The sequence below is a fragment of the Acanthopagrus latus genome, chromosome 6 (genome assembly GCF_904848185.1).
Source record: "Acanthopagrus latus isolate v.2019 chromosome 6, fAcaLat1.1, whole genome shotgun sequence".
NCBI classification, from domain to species: domain Eukaryota; kingdom Metazoa; phylum Chordata; class Actinopteri; order Spariformes; family Sparidae; genus Acanthopagrus; species Acanthopagrus latus.
This window is the reverse complement of record NC_051044.1, coordinates 1379955-1394296: the sequence shown is the minus strand read 5'-3', so window position 1 is coordinate 1394296 and position 14342 is coordinate 1379955. Positions and strand designations below refer to the sequence as shown.

At 44.4% G+C, this 14342-nt stretch overlaps 1 long non-coding RNA gene across 1 annotated transcript; it reads left to right on the top strand.

Annotated features, from left to right (window-relative positions):
- The first annotated feature begins 3463 nt into the window (after positions 1-3463).
- On the top strand, positions 3464-13570 carry LOC119021917. Its single transcript, XR_005075800.1, has 3 exons — positions 3464-3786; positions 6279-6319; positions 12683-13570. It is a non-coding gene; the product is annotated as an uncharacterized LOC119021917 (long non-coding RNA).
- The last annotated feature ends 772 nt before the right edge of the window (positions 13571-14342 follow it).

The window sequence follows — 14342 nt, the reverse complement described above, 5'->3', positions numbered from 1 at the left end:
GTCATTGTTAGCATGTTAGCATGCTGATGTTAGCATTTAGCTGCTGTGTGGATGCAGATTCTTCATGTTTTTGAAGATGAAACATGTTTTGGTTGCTTTTGGATCTGAGTCTTGATCTTTGAGTGTTAACATGTTATAAGATATCTATTTTTATCACTCCGTAAATAAGAAAATTCTGTCAACAACCACTAAAAACATGATAAATTATATATGCACCTTTCTGTAAAAACCCTCAGACTATAGAAAGGACTAAAACTGAAACGTTTGGTGTTTGTAAGAGCTGCTGAAATGAAAATGATCTTTAAAGATCTCCAGACTTTTCCAGAATTAAGAAATGGAAACCATGTTTAATGTTCTGATTAACAGAGTTCATTAAACCTCCCAGCTGACAGAATGACTCTTCTTATTCGATATGAACGAGACAGCAGGACCGTGTTGTGGTTCGTAGCGGGTCAGTGTTGTGAGGATGTTTGCTGGACGGGTTTGGACCTGTGTGTCGGCACTTCAGCCTCGAGGATCAACTCTCCCCACCGAGCAGCCGTACAGTGTGTTTTCCTGTCAGGAAGTCCAGCCCAGAGGCTGCTGGGTCAAAGGCCACAGCACGAACAATGTGACAGAATAAAACCCTCCGAGGACAGAAACCTGAACAATGCAGCGTCCAAGAAACTGTCCCGCAAAAGTCCCAAAACTGGAGTCGCTTCATTCATCCTCACAGATCCAGAAGGAAACACAGAGACAATGGAAGTTTTTAAACAGGTCACCAGCTTCTGGTGGAATAAACATCAGCTCATGTGTGAACACTCAGACAGGAGAATTAAACACGACTGAGAGACGTAATGGCAGAAAACACATGTGGTGTGTTACAGGCCGACAACATAATCAGTTTAACAAATGTCATATACACTTTAGTGGATCTCACAGTACGTCTCAGACATTTTTCATGGCACCTTAGAAACTATCCTTAAAGTGATACTTCCCTCAATGAGTACTGAGTAAAGTCTCATTACTCATTTAAAATGTCCTACACCAGGAGTAGTGGATTACTGGTGGTGGTTAATATTCTCAGTCTGAAGGGAAACGCTGGGCTGAGTGCAGTTTCTCTCCAGCTGATCTCAGCAGCGGTCTGAAGACTGAAACATGAGCAGGGAAGCTTGTGTTACCTCGTCTGCCCTACAAACCACCTACAGACACACAGAACGGACATTTTAATGCTTTGTGTGTCAACTCAGGTGTATCAATAACACTCTTACACCGTCGGTCAAAGGCTGAATATGCTTCGTCACAGCAGACTCACATTGTCGCAGCGGGCTCGTGACTTAATGGATTAACAATGAGCTGAAACTCGAAGGGGATGAAGAGTTCAGCTCACAGATCGCTTAACATTGTTATTATAGAAATATTGATTATAGCAGTAACATATGGCAGCATGGGTGGTGTCAGAAGATCAGCTGTTGGACCTCCAGAATCTATTTCAGGAGCAGAGAGCTGTGAGTCAAATGTAAAACCCGCCGACTGTCACACCCAGTTTCTGGGCTGTGAGGTGTGAACGCAGCACTCGGCAGTGAAAGGCAGAAAAACGACCAGGGGACAACCTGTAAACCTGTTACCATGGCAACCCAGTGAAAAACAACCGGGCATCTCGTAACCGAGGAAACGCGTCGAACAAAATGTGTCACCCGGTGAGCCAGTGAGCAGTGGTCACGACAGAAACACACTCCGAACGCCGTCAGCTGAGTAACCCTCGTGATAAACATGTCACATCAAATCAAATCAGTTTTATCTAAACTGCCCAAAATCACGTCGTCATGTCGCCTCAGTGGGTTTTACAAACTGCACAGTGAACGACCTCCTCTGCCGTCAGACCCTCGATTCAAGTGAGGAAAACAAGAACATCTGATGGTGTTATATCGTGTCATGACAAAGATCATCGTACGTTCTGTTGCGATGTTAAACTGGACTCAGTTCAGTCAACGTTAAGACACTGATGAGGCAGACTGATGCTGAGCTCACGCTACAAGACTTTCGGGTCGATTTGATCCTTATTTGCCTCCTGACAGTCGGAGGACAGTTCTGGTCTGTGTGGACGTTTGGATCAGATGATCAGGTAATGTAAGGAGGTTTCAGGTCTGGATGATGATGTCAGAACTTTTTACAAGCTGGACCTCAACAACCAATGAGAGAGGCATCCACAGCTGACGGTGCTGCCTGACGACAGGAAACATTCTCACACTTGAAGCTAACGTTAGCTGGCATACTGCTGTCGACAGAACCTGAGAAGATCCCACGCTGACCCGTTTCACCTGGCTGACACACATCAGCTTCACTGCAGCAAGTTGTTGGGACTGTTGGGATGCTGCAGTCTGAGCCGGTGGCCTGGGAACATGTTGAAACACTCACACCAGCCGTTAAATCTGCTGCAGCATCTCCTTCACAGTGTGACCTGACAGTCAAAAACTGACCTCAGACTGTTCAGCAGCACCTGAGGCGTCGTCACCTTCACTCACACTGAGTCGCTCAGCTGGTGTCTGAGTGTTAGCTGCTGAGGATGATGACTGTGACCTGCAGACAGCTGACACGTACGTTAAACACTGATATTCTTCTTCATACGACGTCCTGCTGTCATCATTTAATCTTATGTGTTTTCAGCTCAGTGTCAGTAACAGTGACGTCATCCCTGAAATCAACCGTTAGAGCGTCCTGACCATCTGATTGTTGTGTTTATTATGTTGATGTTATCGTCAGGATGCAGTGTTCTTCCTGCCGCTCAGACCTATTTTCTGCTGTGTGTGTGTGTGTGTGTGTGTGTGTGTGTGTGTGTGTGTGTGTGTGTGTGTGTGTGTGTGTGTGTGTGTGTGTGTGCATGTATATCAGAACTTGAGTGTGTTTGTGTTTGTTCTTGGGACAAATGCACGTGAAACTCTGTGCACGAGGGGTCAGTGAGTGTCCTTGACGGTCTGTGTTTTGTTGCTGAATACAGATGTTTTTATACACGGCCTGATGCTGCTGTGTGTGTGTGTGTGTGTGTGTGTGTGTGTGTGGCAGGAAGCCTGGTGTATTGTCCTCTCAGCAGCATTCTGGGACAAGTTTAAAACTTTCTAATCTGGATTTAGCTCTTTAGCTCCGGACGCTCTCGGCCTGTTTGCCTGGAGCTTTTCAGACATTCAGACAAACAGTTTCATAATCACAACAGCAACATTTGGTGCAACACGGTTCTTTAATAATGCAAGCGATGCTTCTTGTGCAGCAGATATTTTCCATAAACACAATCTGCTGACCGACAGAATCACATGTATCATGATCTGACACACAGCTGTCTGCAGAGTTACAAATGAATAAAACACCAAAGTTTCAATCAAAGACAGAAAACAACAGTTTGAAAGGTGTCGAGCATTTCCATCCAGACTCACTGTTTTTTTCATTATTTGTTGCGTGTGGTTTGTGGATCTATTGAACTCAGGTGGCAGGAGGCTGATTTGGAAAGTCGTTAGCTGGATGAAGCTCAGCTGGTCAGTCTGAGCTGTGCAGGCTGTAAAAGCTGCAGGATTAGTTCACCCACTGATCTGTTCCAGCTGACAAACCCTCAGTTTGTACTTTGATATCATTTAACAAACACCTTCACACACACACACACACACACACACACACACACACACACACACACACACACACACACACACACACACACACACACACACAGACAGACACACATCTCTGATACCTCCTGAGTACTGTTCCTCACTGAGCGGATTCTGATGCTGTGACATCTTCTTCTATTGGGAGACACAGGTATGTTCAACCTTTCTCATTTGAACATTAGAAATATGTTTGCTACTGTATATAATTCTCCTCTTTCACGATGTCATGTGATGAATATCCGCCAGACAAACTGCACATCCTTTTGCTTCCAGTGGCGACTGTACAGCGTGGCAGACTTTGTGATGTGATTGTGAATCGATTAAAAGATCGTCTCATCGTCTTTGTGAAGTGGATTTACATCACACTATAAGGGAAATGTTCCTCCAGTGGACATTTAAAGATTTCTTCTCAATGTGTGACAGAAATTCTTGTTCTGTTAAAAATGTGTTTGGAAGTTTAAAGCTTGACCACTTTGACTTAATCAAATGATGTTTAGTTAAAAGAGTTAAAGTCTCAGACTGAAGCTTCTTGACATTCGGTCCTCTGGACGTGCTCAGAGACATTCTGCAGCTTTTTGTTTGACTCACATGATTATAATGTCATGCAAAGTAAGAAATTGCATCACTGTAAATGACAATTATCCATCAAGTTTGAATGATAATATTTTAGATTGACTGTTGCTTCACCGCCTGGTCACAACAAGCTGCCACAGCTCATCACAGCAGGAGATGTTTCTGCTTCTCACTGAAAGTTCAGTTTGTGACAGATATCAGCCTTTAACAGACAACCAGAGGTCTGACTGCCTGATGCCAGGAGTCATGATTTCCAAACTCCTTCCTGATCCTGTCCTATTTTCAGGCTCTGCGTGTCTCTCTGCCACCGCTGCCGCTGATTTCACAACAATGATCACTCAGAAGGAATTCCTTCATACCGAGGGTTTAACTTCGGTATGTCACCTGAGGCAGAAGCTGAGTTTCAAGCAAACAAACACATTTATTCTGTCGTCTACTTCTGCAGCCTGAACTTGACCTGGAACATTAACCTGCACCTTAAAGGGAAGGTTTGACATTTTGGGGACTAAACTAAGTTGACTTTGGGTTTATGGGCCAGACTCATCGCTTTTTAACTCAAAAGTCGGAGCGGGAATGACGTCGTACTACGTTCCAGTAGAACAAGTCGGAAAACCAGTTCCAGTCAGGTTAGCTGTTGTTAGGACTACCAGTTAATAATGACGCATTATGGATTATTTAGTGCCTACAAACATCAGTGACATGTCCACAGACAGAAGCTGGACAGCGCCGTGTGTTAGACCGACTTCATGAGACAGAAATAATCTGTTTTCCTACAGATCGAACAAATGGGATGCAACACGAATCTCTTTAATACTCTCTTTAGAGTTTTAAAGAGAAATGGCGAGATCAGTATTTGAGGAGTCGGGAATGAGACTCACAGATCTACTCTCTTAAAGAATTTGTTGTGGATCAACCTGACGGACCTGCACAGAGCCATCCAGCACCAGTACCTCAACACAGAATTTTGTAGAAGTGAAAGTGGGCCCAAGTGATCCATCTCTCAGAAACAAAAGTCATTCTGAAGTCCTGAAGCACGAGTTGGCTTCAGGTTTCAACCAGAATAGAAAAAACACCAGTCGTGTACGCAGATCCACTGGGCGCGTTCGACTTGGCAGACTGTGGTTTACCTTTTGTTACGGTGGAATGTGTTGGAACTTATTGCAATGGATCAAAGCCAAGCAGGCTTTAACACGACAACGGGTTCAAAACAAACAGTATCAGTCATGTGGGGGAGGAGACGGACAGACAGACGGAACGACTGCGACAGAAAATCAACATCAGCTTTTCTAACTTGTCTAATATTTTAATTTATAACCAAATATCTGCAAAACTAACAATGTTGTTAACATCATGCATGTTAGCGTGAGGGTGCAGATCCAGACCTTCTGGAGGAATAAACACCCAGAGGCACATGTGATTCTGCTCTGATCCGACGGGAGCAGAGCTCAGAGATCACTGTTGAACTTGTGGGATTAAAAAGGTGATTTCTCTTCACTCCTACTGATCAGCCAGGTTCTGTTCTGTACTGCTGACTGGAGCTGGAGGGGAACTGGACTTTACTTCATGAACGTAATGTTACAGAGAGGAGACAGAGAACCAGAACCAGAGTTTAAGTGATTTGGTAGATTTTAATTCAAACACACAGTTTGTGTAAATAAATAATTTGGCCATTTGATGCAAATACTGTGGTCAAACTCGTTTCACTGGCAGTGAACACACCATTACACAACCTGATTAAAAAAATCTGACATGACTCGGCACAAATATAAACAGCCATGGTAATGTGATAAAGTCTTTGTTGAATTCCTTCCTATCCCCAAATTCACGTCCGATCAAATGAAATGCGCAGTTACTTTGAGTAGACTTGCAGATTTCTCTGGTTTGAACATGGAAACTTTATCTGCTGTACTTAACAAAGGTAAGTGCGCAGAGCGGTGGATTTACTTTCTTTGAGCAGATTTGCAGGTTAACCTCAGTAACCTTGGTGGAAAAACAGTAGAAATAAAGAGATGGATTAAAAACCACTTGGCGTTATGAGATCTGACACCTGCATTGTCTCCTCTACTGCAGTGTGAAGCCACAACATCACTGAAGCATGTGTCACTGACCAGGTATGTTCACCACATGCACACAAACATGCAGTTGGTGGCAATTGTGTGTTTCTCTCTCTCAGTTGGTATTATGCATAAACATGAGACACATGACTCATAAAAGCAGATGTCACAACATTTAATCCTACAAAAATCTGTGAATAACAGTGACCTATGCAGCCTATATCCACCCGCCTGGTGTCTTTACTCTGCAGTCTGCTTTGTGAATCTTTTTATCCAGAACCAGTCAGTATTTATCTGCTGCAGTTGGTCCAAACAGTCATCGGTCCACAACACTGTGTCCACCCTACAGCAGCCACATCTTGTGTCGACATGGTCAGGTGTTTCAGGTCGTGTGGATGCACGTGCATAAGAAATTAAACTCAACACTCATGCCGCCATGTTTTTGTATTATGACAGATTCTGTACACACAGTCTGTTTCTGTGAGTTATTGTGAGGAAAAAAGGTCAGTAGATGGTCACTCCTGTACATCTCAATAAGGAACAGACTCTTTATTTGTTTTTGTTTTTCAAAGTGGCTGTGATGAAGCAAGCGGATAAAACATCTGACTTGTAATATTTGCATTTGAGTTATGTTCCTGTTTTCATTAGATGACAGTGTCGCAGCACCCTCTAGTGGAAACAGGATGACATTTTAAAAGTGTCAAAGGAAAGAGAGACGACCTTTGTTGAGACCGTGGAATGTAAAAACTCAAAGACTGCCGGGAAAAAAAGATAACATTACTAATATATATCAACATGACACTCCCCCTGCCCCAGTTTTTTTTTTTTTTTGTATTACAAGTTTTCAGAAATGATGTGTTTTAAATATGCAAATGAGGCTTTCTCTCATTAAGTTCATTTTGTGACATCACATCCTGCAAAACACACCAACAATGGATTTAACAGTGAGAAAAGGAGTCACGGGTGTTCAGCAGTTAAACTTTGTCAAGAAAAATAAGATTCAAATCAGTGTATTTTAAACCAAAACAACTCTAACCAAGTGGTTGTTGTGTAACAGAAGTACAGCGTTGTGTCAACATAACATTTGACGTTGAGCCTAAATCAATGTTTAATGCAGAGACGTGAATTATGAATGTTTATTCTTGTTATTGAGGGATATTGGAGATTTTAAGAACAGATCAACAGAACATGTAGATCAGAAATCTTCTCACTTAACCATGTAAAGAGGCTGATGGCAGAGTGAATGAACCACGTTGGTTCATTAGAGAGTTGAGGTTGTTCCTGATATTTAAAAAATGACTCTTCAACTCTGAGTCAAATTTTGAGAAAACATGTTTCCTAAAACTCTCATTTATTTGAGGATATCCACAGAGATCTATCCTCGTGTCACTCGTCACGACACATTCCTCGTCTTCTATTACACAGCGTGTACAGCAAAATGGAATAAAATCCAAATGGATTTGAGGATAGTTGTTGTGATTCTTGTACTTCTCCAGCAAAATATCCAGGTTCTGCAGATACAAACTGATGGCAGCATTGATCGCAGTAAAATAGTCTGATCTGCGTCTGCCGGCCTGAATGTTCAGTCGAGCCTCATGGATCAACATCTGGAGGTGGAAGGAGGCTCCATTGATCCAGATTTTGAAGCCCCGGGTGGTCATCTGTCCGTCATGCAGCAGGGAGTTTCTCAGGATGGTCAGGTGGTTGCTCAGCTGTGCTTCTAGTCTCTGTAGTTCCTCCCGTAATCGTTGCTCATTGCTCATGAAGGTGTGATGGCGCTTCAGGTACTCTGACATTGTGTCCCGGACAGCTGAACTTTTCTCCTCACCAAACACACGTCTCAGCAGGCTGTATGTATCCTCAGTTGGTTCAGTGGTGCTCTTCATAACGATCTCCAAGATCATAGAAATCACTAATGCTCCAAGTCCAACAGCATTTGGGACTGAAGTCACTGGACCTAACCCTGATCCTAACCTGTCGATGAAGCCTGGAACGCTGTTGATCAGCTCATTAGAGTAGGTCTGCAGCACAGCATTTGAGTCGATGCCAGAATATTTCAGCAGAGACTTGTCTATGGTGATATCTGGTAGGAGGCAGGGGTTCGCTAGAGCGACTTCATAATGCTCACGAGCAAACTGGTCATAGTCTTCTTGTGAGTATTCAGAGCCCATGTTTCTCAAGCTGATCTGTGAGGCTCACAGTGTGTTTGTACCAGCAGACTGAACACCAGGCAGTTCAGACTGTATGAACATAAAGTCCAACCAGCTCCCTCATTTAAAGCCAGAACCAACCAATCAGGTCTCTGCAAAGTTGGAGGTGTATTTGTGTATTTGTTGACTTTTCTCGGTCACAGTGTGTCGATGGTCATGGAAGTGTCTTCTCACAATATTACAGTTTTTATTTCTGAGCATTTTAAGAGATTGGTGTTGCAGGTGAATGTGCATAGATAACAGATGGTCGGGTTGTGTATTGTTTATCTGACTTATTGGTCCCACTGTTTCTCACTCTGTCAGTCCTTTTTCTGTCAAGGACATGTACAAATAACAAAACTGAAGAAGCTAAGATGAGCTGTAGCAACAGACAGAAGACTGGGACATGCTAAATGGAGACTGGACCTGTTAGACATGTTAGTATTTAGCATCATTGCATCCAAAATATAGAAAGTGTCTTTTCTACACCAGATGCAAAAAAAAACTGCCTCCTGTGTAGAAGACACTAAGAAACAGTGAGACCAATGTGTCACATGAACACTATGCCCGGATATTGATAACCACTGGGGGACTTGGATATTTAAAGGGCAGGGGTGGGGAAAAAAAGGCACCAATGCACAGAAGGTTGTGATTCATTCATTGTGAAATGGAAAAGGTAGACTGGCACTATCTCACTTTTTTTCTAGTAGGAGGGCATCCGAGAGGGCACCGTCACAGTGTTTTTACAAACATGGGGTCGTGGTCAAGCTGGTGACAGTGCTGGTCACTTCTTGTAGACGTACTACTAGTTTGGAGCTTGTTTTGGCTCGTTGTCCTGTTGGAGCTCCGTTCACATAATACAGCATGGTGTTTCACACCAGAGTGATAGTATTCCTCATTTACTTTTCCTCCACCATGCTGACTGACGGTGTCAAGCACTTTCCGACATCCTTTTATTTGTTCTGCATCTTACAAATGTTCTTCAATGTGATCCAAACACCTTAAACATGGATTCTTCTGTCCATGACATTTTATTCCAGCCTACTTCTGTCCCACGTCTATGTTCAGTTTTCGTTTGACCATCGTCATCTTCTCTTTTTATTGGCCAGTCTCACATTTGGCTTTTTCGATGCTGCTCTGCCTCGACGGCCAGTATCCTGGAATCGTCTCCTCTCCTTCAGTGTTCAAACTGGTGTTTTGTTGTTGTCTCATTTCACAAAGCTGCCAGTTTGAGGATCTGTGAGGCATCTGTTTATCAAACTAGAGACTCTGAGGTTCACGTCCTCCTGCTCCCAATTCTCTTTCTATACTTGTTATAGTCAGTATTACAGTATTATACACTTTTGTACAAGATCTTGAGTATAACGCTCATTTTTTTTTTTTTTACTGCCAATGTTAAGAATATAATCTAACCCACAAATGCCAACACTTCAGATACTCATACCAACTTCCAACCTGTGAAGATGTTCTGTTAAACACACATTTACAGCTAAAATAGCAATTTAGCACAATAAGCACTACTGCACTGTATGTATTTGCAGACTGTGATTTTACATGGTGTCTATTTTGTCTCTTGCTCATGTAAATTTGTTTTTAGCGCTAAACTTCTGGACCTTGGACACTTTTAACTTCCATGATTATATCTGAGGCTGTTGACTGTGAATTGGATCTTTTATACAGTGTTCAGTCTGTTGGGAAAGTCGAGGTCTTGACATTCATTTAGTCATTTAACTCAGTGGTTCCCAAATTTTTCCTGAAGGGTTCTCCATCTGGTGCTAAGTGATTTGGGTGGCGGTCGTGGGTGGGGGCCCCGACGACCCAATCCCCGGACGGTGACTCTGGCCATGGGGACATGGAATGTCACCTCACTGGGGGGGAAAGAACCTGAGCTAGTGCGGGAGGTTGAGTGGTACCGGCTAGAGATAGTTGGGCTCATCTCCACGCACAGCCTGGGCTCTGGAACCCAACTCCTTGAGAGAGGCTTGACTCTCTACCCAGAGACTGGGCTTGCTTATAGCTCCTCAGCTCAGCCGCCATGTGTTGGAGTTTTCCCCGGTGAACGAGAGGATCGTTTCCCTGCGCCTTTGGGCCGGGGGTAGGTCTCTCACTTACGGGCCGAACAGCAGTGTAGAGTACCCGGCCTTCTTGGAGTCCCTGGGAGGGGTACTGGAGAGCGGGGTGTGATTGGGAGGAACGGCCTCCTCGATCTGAACCCGAGTGGTGTTTTGTTATTGGACTTCTGTGCTAGTCACAGTTTGTCCATAACAAACACCATGTTCAAACATAAGGGTGTCCATCAGTGCACGTGGCACCAGGACACCCTAGGCCGGAGGTCAATGATAGACTTTGTGGTTGTGTCATCTGACCTCCGGCCGCATGTCTTGGACACTCGGGTGAAGAGAGGGGCTGAGCTGTCAACTGATCACCACCTGGTGGTGAGTTGGATCCGCTGGTAGGGGAGGAAGCTGGACAGACTCGGCAGACCCAAACATATGGTGAGGGTCTGCTGGGAACGTCTGGCGGAACACTGTGTCAGGGAGGTCTTCAAGGGGAGGGAGGCTGGGGACATTGAGTCCGAATGGACCATGTTCTCCACTTCCATTGTTGACGCGGCTGTTCGGAGCTGTGGCCGTAAGGTCTCCGGTGCCTGTTGTGGTGGCAATCCCCGAACCCGTTGGCGGACACCGGAAGTAAGGGTGCTGTCAAGCTGAAGAAGGAGTCCTATCGAGCCTGGTTGGCCCGGGGGACTCCTGAAGCAGCTGACGGGTACCGGCAGGCAAAGCGTACTGCGGCTCGGGCAGTCGCGGAAGCAAAAACTCGGGTCTGGGAAAAGTTCGGGGAGGCAATGGAGGAGGACTACCGGTCAGCCTCGAGGAAATTCTAGCAAACCATCCGGCGCCTCAGGAGGGGGAAGCAGGTCTCCACCAACACTGTTTACGGTGGGGTTGGGGAGCTGTTGACTTCGACAGGGGATATTGTCGGGTGGTGGAAGGAATACTTCGAGGATCTCCTCAATCCCACTGACACACCTTCCATAGAGGAAGCAGGGGCTGGGGACTCAGAGGTGGATTCATTCATCACCCAAGCCGAAGTCACTGAGTTAGTTGGGAAGCTCCTTGGTGGCAAAGCACCGGGGGTGGATGAGATCCCTGGGTACCTCAAGTCTCTGGATGTTGTGGGGCTGTCTTGGTTGACACGTCTCTGCAGCATCACGTGGCAGTCGGGGACAGTGCCTCTGGACTGGCAGACCGGGGTGGTGGTCCCTCTATTTAAAAAGGGGGACCGGAGGGTGTGTTCCAACTATCGGGGGATCACACTCCTCAGCCTCCCTGGGAAAGTCTACTACAGGGTAGTGGAGAGGAGAATTCGGCCGATAGTCAAACCTCCGATTCAGGAGGAACAATGCGGTTTTCACATTGGCCGTGGAACACTGGACCAGCTCTATACCCTCCGCAGGGTGCTCGAGGGTTCATGGTCACCTATGGTCATGAACTTTGGGTCATGACCGAAAGAATAAGATCCCGGATACAAGATGCTGAAATGACTTTCCTCCGCAGGGTGGCGGGGCACTCCCTTAGAGATAAGGTGAGGAGCTCTGTCACCCAGGAGGAGCTCGGAGTAGAGCCACTGCTCCTCCACATCGAGAGGAGCCAGCTGAGGTGGCTCGGGCATCTATATTGGATGCCCCCTGGTCGCCTTCCTCGGGAGGTGCTCCTGGCATGCCCCACTGGGAGGAGACCCCGAGGAAGACCCAGGACACGCTGGAGTGACTATGTCGCTCGGCTGGCCTGGGAACGCCTTGGGATCCTCCCGGAGGAGCTAGGGGAAGTGTCCGGGGAGAGGGAAGTCTGGGTGTCCCTGCTCAGGCAGCTGCCCCCGCGACCCGGCTCTGGATAAGCTGAAGAAAATGGATGGATGGATGGTTCTCCATCTGAAGATTACAATTCCTTCATGGTTTTTTTTAGAACAGTGTGAAAAGACAATTTCAGGACCAGTATTGTGAGTAACGCTTTTCAAAAGTAAAATAATTACTGTAATGCATTACTTTTTGCTGTAAGGCAGTAATGTAAGGAATTACAAAAAAAGGCTAAAATTTTACTTCTCAGTAACGTGCATTCCAATGCATTTTAAACCCAAAATTAAGTGGTTTGTTGTTTTTTATACAAATTCAGCAACACCATGAGAATAAGCAGAGGAGAAAAAATCTGTGTAAATGTTTACTTCCTGTCAGTGCTACAGATTGAGGAGAAGATGACTGCAACAGCAGACAAGACTCTACATCCTCAAGATGGACATACGCTGATTATTTCCAGTTTGTCAGAGACAAGGATGGGAAGAACATTTATAGCTGAGTGACTTTGTGTGCGAAACCAAAAGATCTCTACCTTGCGAAATAGCACAAGTAATCAAATGAAACATCTAGAGCAATGCCACACTAACGTTAAACTAGTGACCAAAAGAAAGCAAACTGAAGATGAGAGGAGAGAAAAAAACTAAACGGCAAAAATATTTTCCCGTTCTGCGATGCTTGAACCTTGAGAAGCGAGGAGACGGGTGACAGAGTACGATTTTATGGAAATGCTGCCACTTTTGTCATTCTGTTAAACACAATAAACATTAGCTATCCCCACAGAGCCAATAGCCATAGGTCTAGCTATCAACTACATTGTTCAGATTTCGATATTTGTAACAGATTTTCTGTTTAGACTTGATTTCTCTACTTTCATTTTTTCCTACAACGGATATTTCATTGAGTAGGTGGTGCAATAGGTTAGTTCCCCAGAACATTAAGCAGGCTATAAGTCCATCTTACCAGCCTTGTTTGGCTGCATGCTACTGTTTGTATACTTGTACGAACTCTGAAATGATTGAACTGTGTTTCCAGTTGGGGCATTTCAGTTCCATTTTTTGTCATCTTGAAATGTGGCTGGGTAACTTCATGTAGTTAATTGTCTAGCTGTAAGTGGGGTTTACTTTGTTTGGCCTATGTTTTTTTAGTTTTGTTTTTTTTCTCCCAGGCCGGTTTTATTTTATCCCTTCAGACCAAGGACTTATCTTTTTTTATTTTTGATGAGGCATAAACTATGTTTCATTATGTTGTGAATTTGAATTAAAGAGAATAAAGAGATATAAATGTAAATAGGGTTGTGTATCTTGTCATGTCTTTAGGTGTTAGGTTACAATATACAATAGTAGGCTCTAGCTCTATTGATTTCAATTTGAATATACCTAGGTGATTTGGCCACACCAAATCACCTACTGCTGGATGTGTAATGAGCTGTGTCAGGTTGGAGTTTAAAGGAGAAGACTATGGAAGGGGAAGGAAACTATGGAAGGGGAAGGTGGACCCAAACGCAGTTATACACAGGAGGCAAAATAAGGAAGAACAAAAGGCGAGCTTTAATGAAAGCTGATACAAAAACCAAAAGCAGACAAAACAGGGCAAAAGACAAAGTAGCAAACAAGAACGAGACAAAGTACAAATCAAAAATCAACGACTAAGGCGTAGGCGCGGCCTGGAACTCACTGGAATCCGGCAACGAAGGCGAAGGTGCGGGCTGGAACCCCCTGGAGGCTGCATTGAATGAAATAAGATATATTTAGAATGCCAAATCCACATTTCCAGTTATTTTGGTGAAAGTACTTAAAAGTAATGCAATACTAGTGTAATGCCTTACAATTCAAAGACAGTAAAATTATCATGAAACAAATTACTTTAGAATGACAGTAACAAGTAATAAGTAATGCATTACATGTTTGGAGTAACTTGCCCAACACTGTTCAGGACGGTCGACACACTTGGACTGAGAAAAGTCAACAAATACACCTCCAACTTTGCAGAGACCTGGTTGGTTGGTTCTGACTTTAAATGAGGGAGCTGGTTGGACTTC